Source organism: Panthera leo, chromosome B3 (genome assembly GCF_018350215.1).
Source record: "Panthera leo isolate Ple1 chromosome B3, P.leo_Ple1_pat1.1, whole genome shotgun sequence".
Taxonomy (NCBI): Eukaryota; Metazoa; Chordata; class Mammalia; order Carnivora; family Felidae; genus Panthera; species Panthera leo.
Window position 1 is genome coordinate 46,164,918 of NC_056684.1, and position 12,264 is coordinate 46,177,181.

General features: G+C 44.7%; 1 non-coding gene across 1 annotated transcript; it reads right to left on the reverse strand.

Moving 5' to 3' along the window:
* Nucleotides 1-293: 293 nt before the first annotated feature.
* On the reverse strand, nt 294-400 carry LOC122223292. The gene has a single exon (XR_006204177.1). It is a non-coding gene; the product is annotated as a U6 spliceosomal RNA (small nuclear RNA).
* Nucleotides 401-12,264: the final 11,864 nt, after the last annotated feature.

The following is a 12,264-nucleotide window of genomic DNA, read 5'->3' on the forward strand; positions in this document are numbered from 1 at the left end:
TTACTGAGATATTAGTGACATATAACATATGTAAGTTTAAGGCATACAATGTGATGATTAGACACATGTATATATTGCAGAATGATTACCACCATAAAGTTAGTTAACATCTTCATTCCTTTGCATATTATGATTTGTGTGTGTGTGTGTGTGTGTGTGTGTTAAGAACTACTCTGCTAATAACTTCCAAATATATAACAGAGTATTGTTAATTATAGTCACCAGCCTGTGCATTAGACCCCCAGATCTCATTTCTCTTATAGCTGGGAATTTGTACCCTTTGACCAGTATCTAGAAATACGGAGCACTTTATGAATTTGTGTGTCATCCTTGAGCAGAGACCATGCCGATCTTCTCTGTATTGTTCTAGTTTTAACATATGCGCTGCCAAAGCAAACACCAAGTGTACATTTTCTTTTCTTCAACAGAAAACATTCATTTAAGTAATCCCATTTGAGGGGCATTTGGGTGCCTCTGACTTTGGCTCGGGTCATGGTCTCCTGGTTTGTGAGTTTGAGCTGTGCGTCAGACTTTGTGCTGACAGCTCGGAGCCTGGAGCCTGCTTCGGATTCTGTGTCTCCCTTTCTCTCTGCTCCTCCCCCACTTGTGCTCTGTCTCTCTCCGTTTCTCAAAAATGAATAAAAAATTAAATGATCCCATTTGATTTTACACAGAATATGGTCTAGATGTTTTGCACTATGCAACGTCCCCTTCCTGGCCAGAAAAGCCTTTGCACTTTTTCCTTCCATCCTAATAGCAAGAATTCATTGGATTTCTGAGGGATATACTTATACTTTCTTTATAGTTAGCCTTGCTTCAAATGAATTTAAGACACTTTTTAAGGATGCAAACAATATAAGACTTCTTAAAAAGAAAATTCAGACATGGCAGATAAGGATGGGAAAAATAAGGTGAATTCATGAATGAGGTGTCATGTCAAATACACATTGTGCTGTTCATTTCACGTCCTGGTCATGGGCCAGATATTTGCTCTGAACTTTCAAGCAGTCATTGCAAACTCTATGCAATTGAGAGATCACCGTGATGATTCTCAAGCCGATTATTAGGATGATCATCTATATGAGCCCTGAATATTGTTTTAACTTTTCCACTATCCCAAGACTTTAGGTCCAAATCAACATCAGGGTCATCAAGAATCTACAGAAGGGTCATGAAGTGCCTTGGAAAACTGTGCTCTCCAACATTCCAGCCAAATGAAGAATGGATCAAGGAGTAAGGAGGCCTCTTGATGCAGAGGAGGTGATAGCTGGGTGGAAGAGCTGGGCCAAGGATCAGCCAATCCCTTGGTCCAGAAGTCATCACCATGGCAACAGTAGTTCCTGCAGCTCTGCTCCTACCAGCACTGATACCCTTAAGGGGCACCAGGAAAGAGAGAAGCCTGTCATACTTCTGGGTGAGGCTTTTGGTGAAGGAAATTTATGTATTTTTTATTCATAATCACTGGGAGAAAATAAACAGCCTCTTTGACATTAACCTTGCAAACCCAACTGTACGAAGTAAAGGCAGATGTCTGGCCGCACAGCCTGGCTGAGACCAGGTGTGCGTCTCTTGTGTAGGAAACCTGTAGCCTGCCTCAGATTTGCCTTTTATTCTCTTTACTTTCTAGTAACTGTGCTGCTCAGGACTTTCAACAAGAAAAGCCCAGAGGAGGATAGTTGCTTTTGAAGCCAGCACTCTTGTCTGCCTCATTCATTTCAAACAGAGGTACTTCTCAAAGGGATGAAGGCCTGTGTACAAATAACAATGCCCACTGCATTCTCTTGCCATCAGCTGTGATGTGGTGGCTTTTGATTCTGCACAGAGGCTGCCTTGTTTCAGAAACTGATTGATGGTTCTCCTGAATGAAGGAGGCAACAAGAACAAACAAATGGGGCTCATGGTAAGGCAAGGTACTTCAAGAGAATGGGCTTGAAAGCACTTAAAATAAAAGGTAAACACAGCCTCCATGAAAGTAAAGAATTCTGAAAGGAATTGAGCTGTTCCTGTTGATAATTTGTAGTTCTTAAGGATCTTCACGTGTTTTGTGCAAACACGCATAAGCTCTTTGGAGACATCTGACTTGGGATTTTAGACTTTTTTGTGAAGGAGAAAGAAAAAAAAAAGATGAAATCCAAACAGATGTCATAAAGCAGGGAAAACTAATTGAAATAAAAAACATGGGTGGTCTGAGTCAAGTTTAAGGCAGTGAAACAGAAAACAATGCATTGAAAGAGCTGGTAATGAGGCATCTCTGAAGAGGAGAGGTTGGGTGATTTCTCTTTGGAAAGACTTGGAAAAGCCAGCAGGGCTCATTAGAAACACCGTGGGCACTGCTAGGTCTGCTCTGTGTAAGCTCTGAGAGATGGGCCTCCTCTTCCTGTAAACCCTTTTCCTTCCCTTTTGCCTGATATATGCAAACCAGTAAAAAATCAACATGAGAAATCTAGCCACATTAAATGCTTTTATAAGAAAACCCTTTAAAATTCCCTGTTGGCCAGCATTCTTCATGAGTCTGTGTGGGGGGGCACATTTCAGGCTAAGGACAAGGTACAGGATGAGGAGGGGAGTGAGGGAGGGAGGAAAGTTAAGGGAAGCAGGAATACATGTCCTGGTCAGTGGACATGTTCTCATTTATATACCATGTTCTCATTCAAAAAAATGTCTACCAGCTAGGTGGGATTCCACTGCGTAACTAAGTTAGGGTTAATATCACAGTTTCACAGAAAAAAAGTTGATCACAGACACCCTTGGTTGTCTACCCAACAGCCATTCTTTCCTTTAATTTTTTGCTTGCAGAGTCCCTGTTTTGATTGGAAGTCCTCCTTCTCTTGTTGTGAATCAGGGAAGGGTGACCCTACCTTGAACTATAAGAATAAATCCTGATTTTTTTTTTTTTTAATTTTTTTTCAACATTTTTTATTTTTATTTTTGGGACAGAGAGAGACAGAGCATGAACGGGGGAGGGGCAGAGAGAGAGGGAGACACAGAATCGGAAACAGGCTCCAGGCTCTGAGCCATCAGCCCAGAGCCTGACGCGGGGCTCGAACTCACGGACCGCGAGATCGTGACCTGGCTGAAGTCGGATGCTTAACCGACTGCGCCACCCAGGCGCCCCATGATTTTTTTTTTTTTTTAATGGCAACTGAGGTGGACAGAATTTTAAGATGGCTCCCACGATCTTCATCCTCTGGTGTTAATTCCTGTGATTATGGCAAAATGCAGATTATCTGTGTGGGCATACTCTAATTTAAGTCATTTATTTATTTATTTATTTATTTATTTATTTATTTATTTATTTATAAGTTTATTTATTAGAGACAGAGTGCACTAGCAGGGGAGGGGCAGAGAGGGAAGGAGAGAGAGAATCCCAAGTAAGCAGACTCTGTGCTGTCAGTGCAGAGCCCTATGCAGGACTTGAAGTCACAAAACCGTGACATCATGACCTGGGCTGAAACCAAGAGTAGGATGCTTAACCGACTGATCCACCCAGCATCCCTCTAATTTAATTCTTTTAAAAGCAGGGAGTTTTCTTCAGTTGGTGGCAGAAGGGAAAGTCAGAGAGATAAAAGTATGAGAAGGAGTCAGTGCACCATTGCTGGCATTGAAGATGGAGGGGGCCTCGCTCTAGGGTGGAGAATGGCCTTTGGACTTGAAAGTGATCCTGGCGGACGGTCAGCAAGGCCACAGAGACCTCAGTCTTACAGCTGCAAAAACCTGAAATCTACCAAAAATCTGAATGATCTTGGAAGTGAATTTTTCCCCAGAGTCCCGGATGAGAGCTCGGGCCGCTAACACCTTGATTTTAGCCTTGCAAGTGTCTAAGCAGAGAACCCACTCAAGCCTTCCCTGATTTCTGGCTTATAGAACTCTGAGAAAATAAATGGGTATTGTCTTAAGCTGCCAGGAGTTAAGCTGCATTAAGCTATAACACAGCCATAGAAAACTAATAAAGCAACCTATAGGTAGTGTCAAGAAATCCATATTTCGACTCAGGAAGAATTAGTTTTCAGTGCTGGCCCTAATTAGGAATCAGAAAGTTACCTGCAGCAGAGATGGCTATCCAATAGCCATTTCCAACTTTCCTCCTTGTGCACCTGCCCCCCCCCCCCACCCTTAAGGTTACAAATACCAGATTCTTGCCTTCCCAGCTACCCTTGCTGCTGGGTGGTCATATGACCTGGATCTTCCTTTGGATAAACTCCTGCAAGGACATGAAACTAGAGTTGAAGCAGCCATCTTATAGACACGAGGTGACAAGCCTAAAAATGGTAGGGTGGAAAGGAGGCACAGGTAGGAAAGGGTCCATAGGCATCCAGGGGCATGAAGGATGAGTATTCCCTGAGATTCTTTCCCAGTGAGTAAAAGTTTATATGGCCATGTATCTATGCTATATATTAAGCACTAGTCCTATGACCTTGGACCATTCATCTAAACTTGATGAGCCTCAGGGGTGCCTGGGTGGCTAAGTCGGTTAAGCGTCCAACTTTTGTTCGGGTCATGATCTCACTGTTCGTGGGCTCAAGCCCCCCCCCCCCCCCCCCCCCCCCCCGTTGTCAGACTCTGTGCTGAAGGCTCAGAGCCTGGAGCCTACTTTGTATTCTGTGTCTCCCTCTTTCTCTCTTCGCCTCCCCTGCTCACTCTCTCTCTCTCAAAAATTAATAAACTTAAAAAAAATTTAAACTTGGTGAACCTCAGTTTACTCATCTGCTAAATGGGGATAACACCCATGTCACTTAGTTTTATGCAGGTCAGACTTGATTGTATATGTGCACATTAAAGGGCAGCTCTGAAAAACTGTCAGAGCCTAGCTTGGTGCCTGGCATATAGTAGGTATGCTCAATAAATATTTGTTGGGTCGATGTGCTGTGCATGGGTTATTTTCATTGCACTGTGAGCTTGGAGGTTGGGCTCCATAGAACACCTAAAAAAGAAGGATTTTATTAAATGCTTCCTTCTTGGCAGTGATGTACTAGGCTTTGCAGCTGAGAAAGAATTCAACTTTTGTTTTCCATGTATTAGTGGAAACACTAAATATGCCATGATGAGGCATTTGTTTTGATGAGGGATACAGTCAATTATTATTCTCCCATCCTGACTTTCTCTATGAGTTAGGGTGTGAAGATATCTGTTGGCTTTGACCTAAGACTGTTGTGTGAGGTGCTTTGGCTCCAATCAACAGGGTTGTGTCCAAGGCAGGCCGGCCCCCTGTGAACTCCCAGGCTGCTGAATCAGTCAGCCAGCAGGTGACAGGTGGTGCCTTTAAGACATTGTGGAGCAAAAAGAGACAGCCATACCTGGCCCTTTAAAAGCTTCCTTATTTCAGACAAACCGAGATACTATTTGCTTTCTCAGGTTGGCCCCCTATAAGGTTGTCCACCTTCCTAACTCCTCATCCATGGTTCTTAGTTCATATATTCACTGCTGGGTCTCACCAACCACTCAGCTGGCCTCTCCTTGCTGTAGTCCTGGGACTGTTGCTTGCTGCTGACTCTCTGAGGCTAAGCCATCCTGGGTTTTGGTCTTGCCACAGTGGCTGTGAAACATGCGGAAACACCACCAAGAACCAACAGATTGGCATCTAAGAAAGATTTGTTTCAGGTTTCTCCCCATATTGGAGTGAGACAGAGGAGAAGATCCGGTGCTCAGGGGCTAAAATGCATCAGGCTAGCGAGACTGGAGACACTACAGTCTGGGCAACTTGGAGAGTCACAGAGAAGCTGAACATAACTTTGAAGTGCTGAGACATAGATGGTATAACACTGATGAAATAGGATGAGGGCGCATGGGGGTCAATGATGAGAGAGCAAAGCCGAGATCAGAAGAGGCAAAGAACATCTTGATACTAAGAAGGCAAAACCATAGGCTGGGAACGGTGGGGTTGAGTATAAAGCATGCACACCAGAGTCAGAAGCTGGGGGTGTGAGGCCTGCTCTATCTCTTACTTTTACTCTTTCTGTGAGACCCCCGCACTTGTGGCCTCATGGGGTTATTGTGCATTTTCGAGGATCTGAAATGAGCATGACAATAGCATAGACAATACGATAAAAATGTGATGGATGTTGAATTCCCCTTGGCATTTGGGTTTATTCCTGTATGTTTGATACAAAGCATGGGTGAGGACTTTTCTAGGCTCTCACAGCCACTCTCCTCCCCTGCGGGAATGATGGAGGCTATGGGGATGGCCTCGAGGAGGACATTCCTTAGATGACAGCAGGGAGGGTGACAGTCCCTTAGAGTGGGTCACAAGAGCATTTTCCACCCCACCTGATGGCTCAGAAGTTCAGTCGTGGAAAGTGCTCAGCTTCTGAAGAGCTGGATTACAGACACCGGCTGCCTTATTTACAGTCACAGGTCAGTTGGAACAAAAAATGAGCCAGTGAGGAAAATTGGTTTTGAAAATAGGTCAGCATCTCATACATTCCTAGAGCTGGGAAGAAACCTAGAAGGTGCCTAACGAATAGCTGCCCACGGTCTGCCAGAGCCCTGCCAGGAAAGGGGCTCCCTGCCTCAGGGTGCCGCACCCCTGCCGGGTCCCTCTGCTTTCTCCCGTGTCCTGGTGTCCTCCAACATGAGGTCTCATCCTCCGCCTTGACTTGCCCTCCCTGTCCCACTGCCCTCTGAGACCCTCAGCACACATTTGTGCCCTCTTCCATGTAGCAGTCGGTCAGATGCTTGGCCCTGGCTCCGTCTCTCTCACAACATTTCTGGGTCGTCTTCACTTGTTTCTGCTTGGTCGCTCTCTATCAGGCATATTCAAGCTTTTCTAATTTAATTTTTAATGACACCTTTTTACTTGGAGGTAATTGTAGATTTGTATGTAATGGTAAGAAACAATACAGAGATTCTGGGAGCCTTTTACACGGTGTCTCCAAGTGCCCAGCAACTAGTAAGTGTTTGCTGAATAAATAACTGAGCTGACTGCTTGATCTGGGCGGTGCCGTGGTGGGCACTGTGGGGGGATGAGGGGAAGACATGGGGGGATAGGAACTGTGACAAGGAATCCCACTGTCTCCATGCAGCTTCCAGGGACAAATGTGGGCATGGCCCGATTCACCTGGGTTTCTTTCTGGGCCTTCTTCTCTGTGGTTCTTAGGCCCTCTGTGTGGCAGCCCCAGTGGGACTATGGGGGGGACAGAGGAAGATTTCCTCCACGAGCCTGTTCTAGAGGAGAGCCAAAGACACTGTCCCCACCCCTACTCTCAGTAACCATCAGAGTTGGACTAGGACTGTCAAAGGGTTCAAATCCACCTCTAGTCACGGTTCCATTTCCCCCTCATTGGTGTAAATATGCTTTTTCATTGCAGTGGAAAATAACAACATGGAAAACCTGAGAACCAGACAATTCTCAGAACTGGGCAGGAGTCAGCAATGTGTCAGCGATGGGAGCAAAATATTCGAATACTGTGGACAGCAGACGTGTGGGCACACGCCCCACTTCCTGCCTCCCCCAGCTCCACCTCCCCCTGGTCCCTGCCTCAGCAAACCCAGTCGGGTTTTTCCCATGGCCGCTGTGCACAGGGCTGTCCCACACAAGCCCAGATGGCTGCCTCTATGATGGCTCTGTGATGCCTCATTACCCGTATTATGTACTAGTATGTGCATCACATGTTAAATCAACAGTATCGGGTGTGCTCGGGTAATGGATTGGCTGGTTACTCTCTTTCCGAGCAGTTACTCAGGCTTGCCATCTGGCGAATCTAATAACCAGGTGGTGAACCTAAATAACCTCACTTTGATGGGGGTAGAAGGGACCCCAGTTGGCTCTGTTCCTGCCATCTGCAGCCGCCTTCTTTAGGAGAGACGTGTCCAGAGATCCAGAGTCATGCTATTTCTTAATCGAGTAGCTTTTAGTTATCAGAAACACTCCCACTTCATTTATGCAGAACTCTGGTCTCCAGCATCTTTGCCAATTTTGAATCATGCAGGAGCCAGGAGGCGAGCCAGCAAAGGCTGTGTGCAGCCAAATGGCATAGCCTTCCTCACACCAAAGTTCTTGGGCCTCTCTTCTAAAAAAAAAGCTTCTTTTTTTTTTTTTTTTGAAGTTTCACACAGAAAATATTTACTTCTCCTTGACACTCAGTGATAACCATAGAGTTCATCAGGTTTCCAAAGATTCGGTATATGGGAGACTGCGGAGTAGTGGGGAAAAGAGGGTGTGAAACAGACAGACACATGGACAAATAATGTGGAATGCCTGAAGACACTGAAACTATTCAAAGCAGATCCAAGAACTAAAGCCACAGCAAACTGGGGTGGTTCAGAGAGGGACAAGGTGTGCCACACCCTTGAATATGGCCTGAGGTCACCACTGTGTAATGATGGGTATAATATAATAAGCCCGTGTCATCAGCATCGTTAGTTGTGATCAGTAGGCACCATTTCAGGATCTATGTCATATGTTATGGTGATGTCCTCTCTAAAGGGTTAAAACAAAAAGTTAGATGTGTAGGAAATTAAATACTCAGGTCTTTGAGAAAAATCATGTCTGTGGAAGCAAAGTGAATCAAATTATTCCATAAGATTTTAAAAAGACTTATGTTTTCATTATCAGAAAAGAGGGAGGTTTACCGAAGAAAATTTAGAAAAATATATATGGAAAAGAATAAAACAAAGCATATAGTGCCTGACTCCAAGGTATAATCGGTGTAAGTATCTGGTTTGCTTTCTTATTCTGTCTTCACATAGATTTGTGTATTCATATCCATTCATCTATCTGCCTGCCTACTTATCTATAAGTAGTTGGAGCTGATACATAAGAAACTGAATCATACCACTTTGTGACTTGCATTTACCCCCACTTAGTACACTGATAAGGTGCTTTTCATGTTAATAAGCATTCGCCTTCAGCATCGTTTTATCAGCTGCATTGTATTGCATGAAATGATAGCCATCCAAGCAGTTAGCGTAATTTAGTGATTCCTTGTAAAAGCATATATTGCACAGCAATATCTGAGAACTAAAAAAAAAAAAAAATTATGAGCAAGTAGGACATGGAGACTTTCTCTATATAATCACTGCCAGACAATTTCACTGCTGTGGCAGCAAAATTGAAAGCTTCAAAGCCAGGCCTTTTCATCTTCGTGAGCCATACTGGCTTCTTGCCTCTTGTTGGGTACTTAGAGCCTGGTATCTGTAAAGATGCTTTTGGCTGTAACTAACAGAAACCTCAAAGTAGCATAAGTAATTAAAAATATTTTACATTATACGAATCCTGGAGATATGGCTGATCCAGGGCTTGTTAATGCAGTGACTCAAAGGCATCAGCAAAGATTTGTATTTTTCTCATCTTTTTTCCTCTCCACAAAGGGTCCCCAAATTTTGGCAGCTATTCCAGTTACTATATGAGGACACGATAAAATCCCGAGGCAGAAAAAAATGATATTCTCTTCTTTGTGTCTCTTTTTAAAAAAATTATTATTAAAAAAACACTTTTTTACGTTTGTTGATTTTTGAGAATGTGAGCAGGGGAAGGGGCAAAGGGAGAGGGGAACAGAGGATCTGAAGCGGGTTCTGTACTGACAGCAGACAGCCCGATGCGGGGCTCGAACTCACCGTCTGTGAGATCATGACCTGAGCTGAAGTCGGACACTCAACCGACTGAGCCACCCAGGTGCCCCCAAAAATTATTTTTAACTTTGGTAAAATATATATCTCATAAAACTTGTCATCTTAGCTTTTTTTAAGTGTCCAGTTTGGTAATGTGAAGTTTATGCACACTGTTGTGCAACAGGCCTCCTTACCTCTTTTCATGTTGCAAAACTGAAACTCTATGTCCATGAACCAACAACTCCGCACTCCCCCTTCGCCCCAGGTTCTGGCATCCACCCTTCTACTTTCTGTCTCTATGAATTGGACTCCTGTAGGTACCTCACATAAGTGAAATCATACATTATTTGTTTTTTTGAGACTGGCTTATTTCACGTACCATAATGTCCTAAAGTTTTATCCATGCTTTAGCATGTGGTAGAATCTCCTTCTTTTATAAGGCTAAATAATGTTCCATTCTATGTATATACCACATTTCGTTTATCTATTCACTGTTGTTGGATACTTGGGCTGCTTCCACCTTTTAGCCATTGTGAATAATGCTACTATGAACATGGGTGTACAAATCTCTCTTGGAGACCTTGCTTTCAATTCTTTTGGCTCTAATCCACAAGTGGAATTACTGGGTCACCTGAAAACTCTACTTTTAATTTTCTGAGGAACTGCCAAACTTTTCTCCCTAGTGCCATTTTGCATTCCGATCAACAGTGCAATGTGTTCCAATTTCTCCACATCCTTGCCAATACTTGTTTTCTTCCCTCCCACCCTCCCTCTCTCCCTCCCTCCTTCCTTCCTTCCCTCCCTTCCTTCCTTCCTTCTTTCCTTCCTTCCTTCCCTCCTTCCTTCCTTCCTTCCCTCCTTCCTTCTCCTTCCCTTCCCTTCCCTTCCCTTCCCTTCCCTTCCCTTCCCTTCCCTTCCTTTCCCTTCCCTTCCCTTTCCTTCCCTTCTTGTTGATAGTAGCCATCCTAATGAGTTGAGGTGGCCCCATGTATTTCTTTTTTTATACCAAGGAAACATTTATGTTAATTTCTCCTGTCTTGTTGGTTAGAATTATGCTCACATGCCTCTTTTGAAACCAATCCCTGGTAAGAAAAATGGAGCTATGATTCATTTACTTAGAAAACAGCATGTGCCCTGGGACTAAGAGCTCTGATACTGTATTAAGGGTCAACTGCTTGATTCTCACAGTGGAGAGCAGTGCTATTTCTTTATTTATTTGCTTATTTTATTTTAAGTTTATTTATTTGTTTTGAGAGACAGAGACAGAGAGCGAGCAAGCATGAGCAAAACAGGGGAGGTACAGAGAGAGAGGGGGAGAGAATCCCAAGCAGGCTCCATGCTGTCAGCACAGAGCTCACCTTGGGGCTCGATCCCACAAACCGTTGAGATCATGACCTGGTTCGAAATCAAGAATTGGGTGCTTAACTGACTGAGCCACCCACGTGCCCCTAGCATTGCTTTTTAATTTTTAAACTCTAATGTGTAAACAAGTCACCGGAAAATGTCAAAAATGCAGATTGTGACTCGCTGGGTCTGGGGCAGGGCCTGAGGGTCTGCATTTTTATTTAACTCTCCAGAGATGCTGATGCAGCTGGACTGAGACCCACATTGAACAGTGAGGGTCCAGCACATGCATCATAATCCCCTGGGGAGGGCTTGTTAACACCCAGATTGCCAGCCAGGCCCTGACACCAAAGTCTGTGATTTAGTCGGTCTGGGTGGGGGCCCAAGAACTTGTGTTTCTAACCAGGACCCCCTAAGAGATGCTGCTATTGCTGGTCCAGGGAGCATGCCCTGAGAACCCCTGGCTAGGGGACAGTGGCTGGGGCCAAGCCACTAGCTTTGCACCTGGGGGCCCCCTTTGTCCCTGTGTAACCTCAGCAAGTTGCCTAACCAGTTTCCTTATCTGCTAACTAGGGCTGATAATACCACCTGGGTTAGACGACTTTTGTGAGGCACTGTGTTATGTACTACATAATGTTAAGTCATTGTTGTGCCTTTCAAATAGGTAGGATTAAACTGTGTACATCTGCTGCTCTTCGGAACGTCTTTTGGGAGGCAAGGTGTCCCTCTCCTCAGGCAAGTTCGGAGAAGCTCCATGCACCAAGTTTTTCACCAGGCTGTTGATTCCTCATTAAGTGTGGGGATGCTGGGTACTGCCAACTTTTAACCTGGATGCCCAGGATCCTTATAAATAAAGAATGCAGCAAACCCGAATGAGAGCAGCAGTGTCTCAGGCTGCAGCAGTGAGCCTCCCTTAGCTTCCCCGGGATGATCTGCTCTCTGAACACTCAAAGTCTGTTCTGGCTAGCAGGGATTAGAAAGAGAAGTTCCTGGCATCCCAGGCAGCACTCTTTCTGAGTGCTTTAATCATATGCAAGGCTGAAGTAAAGGGAGGAGGTAAGCAGACCCCTGCAGCCAGGCTTTTTTACCTGCTGATGCCTTCAGGCTGGGGACAGAGCTCAGCAGGCTGGTGAACATTTCAGGCAGAGCAGCAGCAAAGCCCAGCAAGACCCATTGTGTGGCACTACCAGCTGAGGCCCGGTTTGGCTGGGACACCAGTGGGTGACCGGGTGGGGCTCCAGGCAGGGTCAGGTCACACAAGCACTTGTATGGGATCCTGGGAGGTTCCCATAGATAAACTGTATTAATACATGATGGATTGCAAGTAACAGAAACCAACTTGCCTTAGCCTAACCTGAAAGGGGACTTTATTTA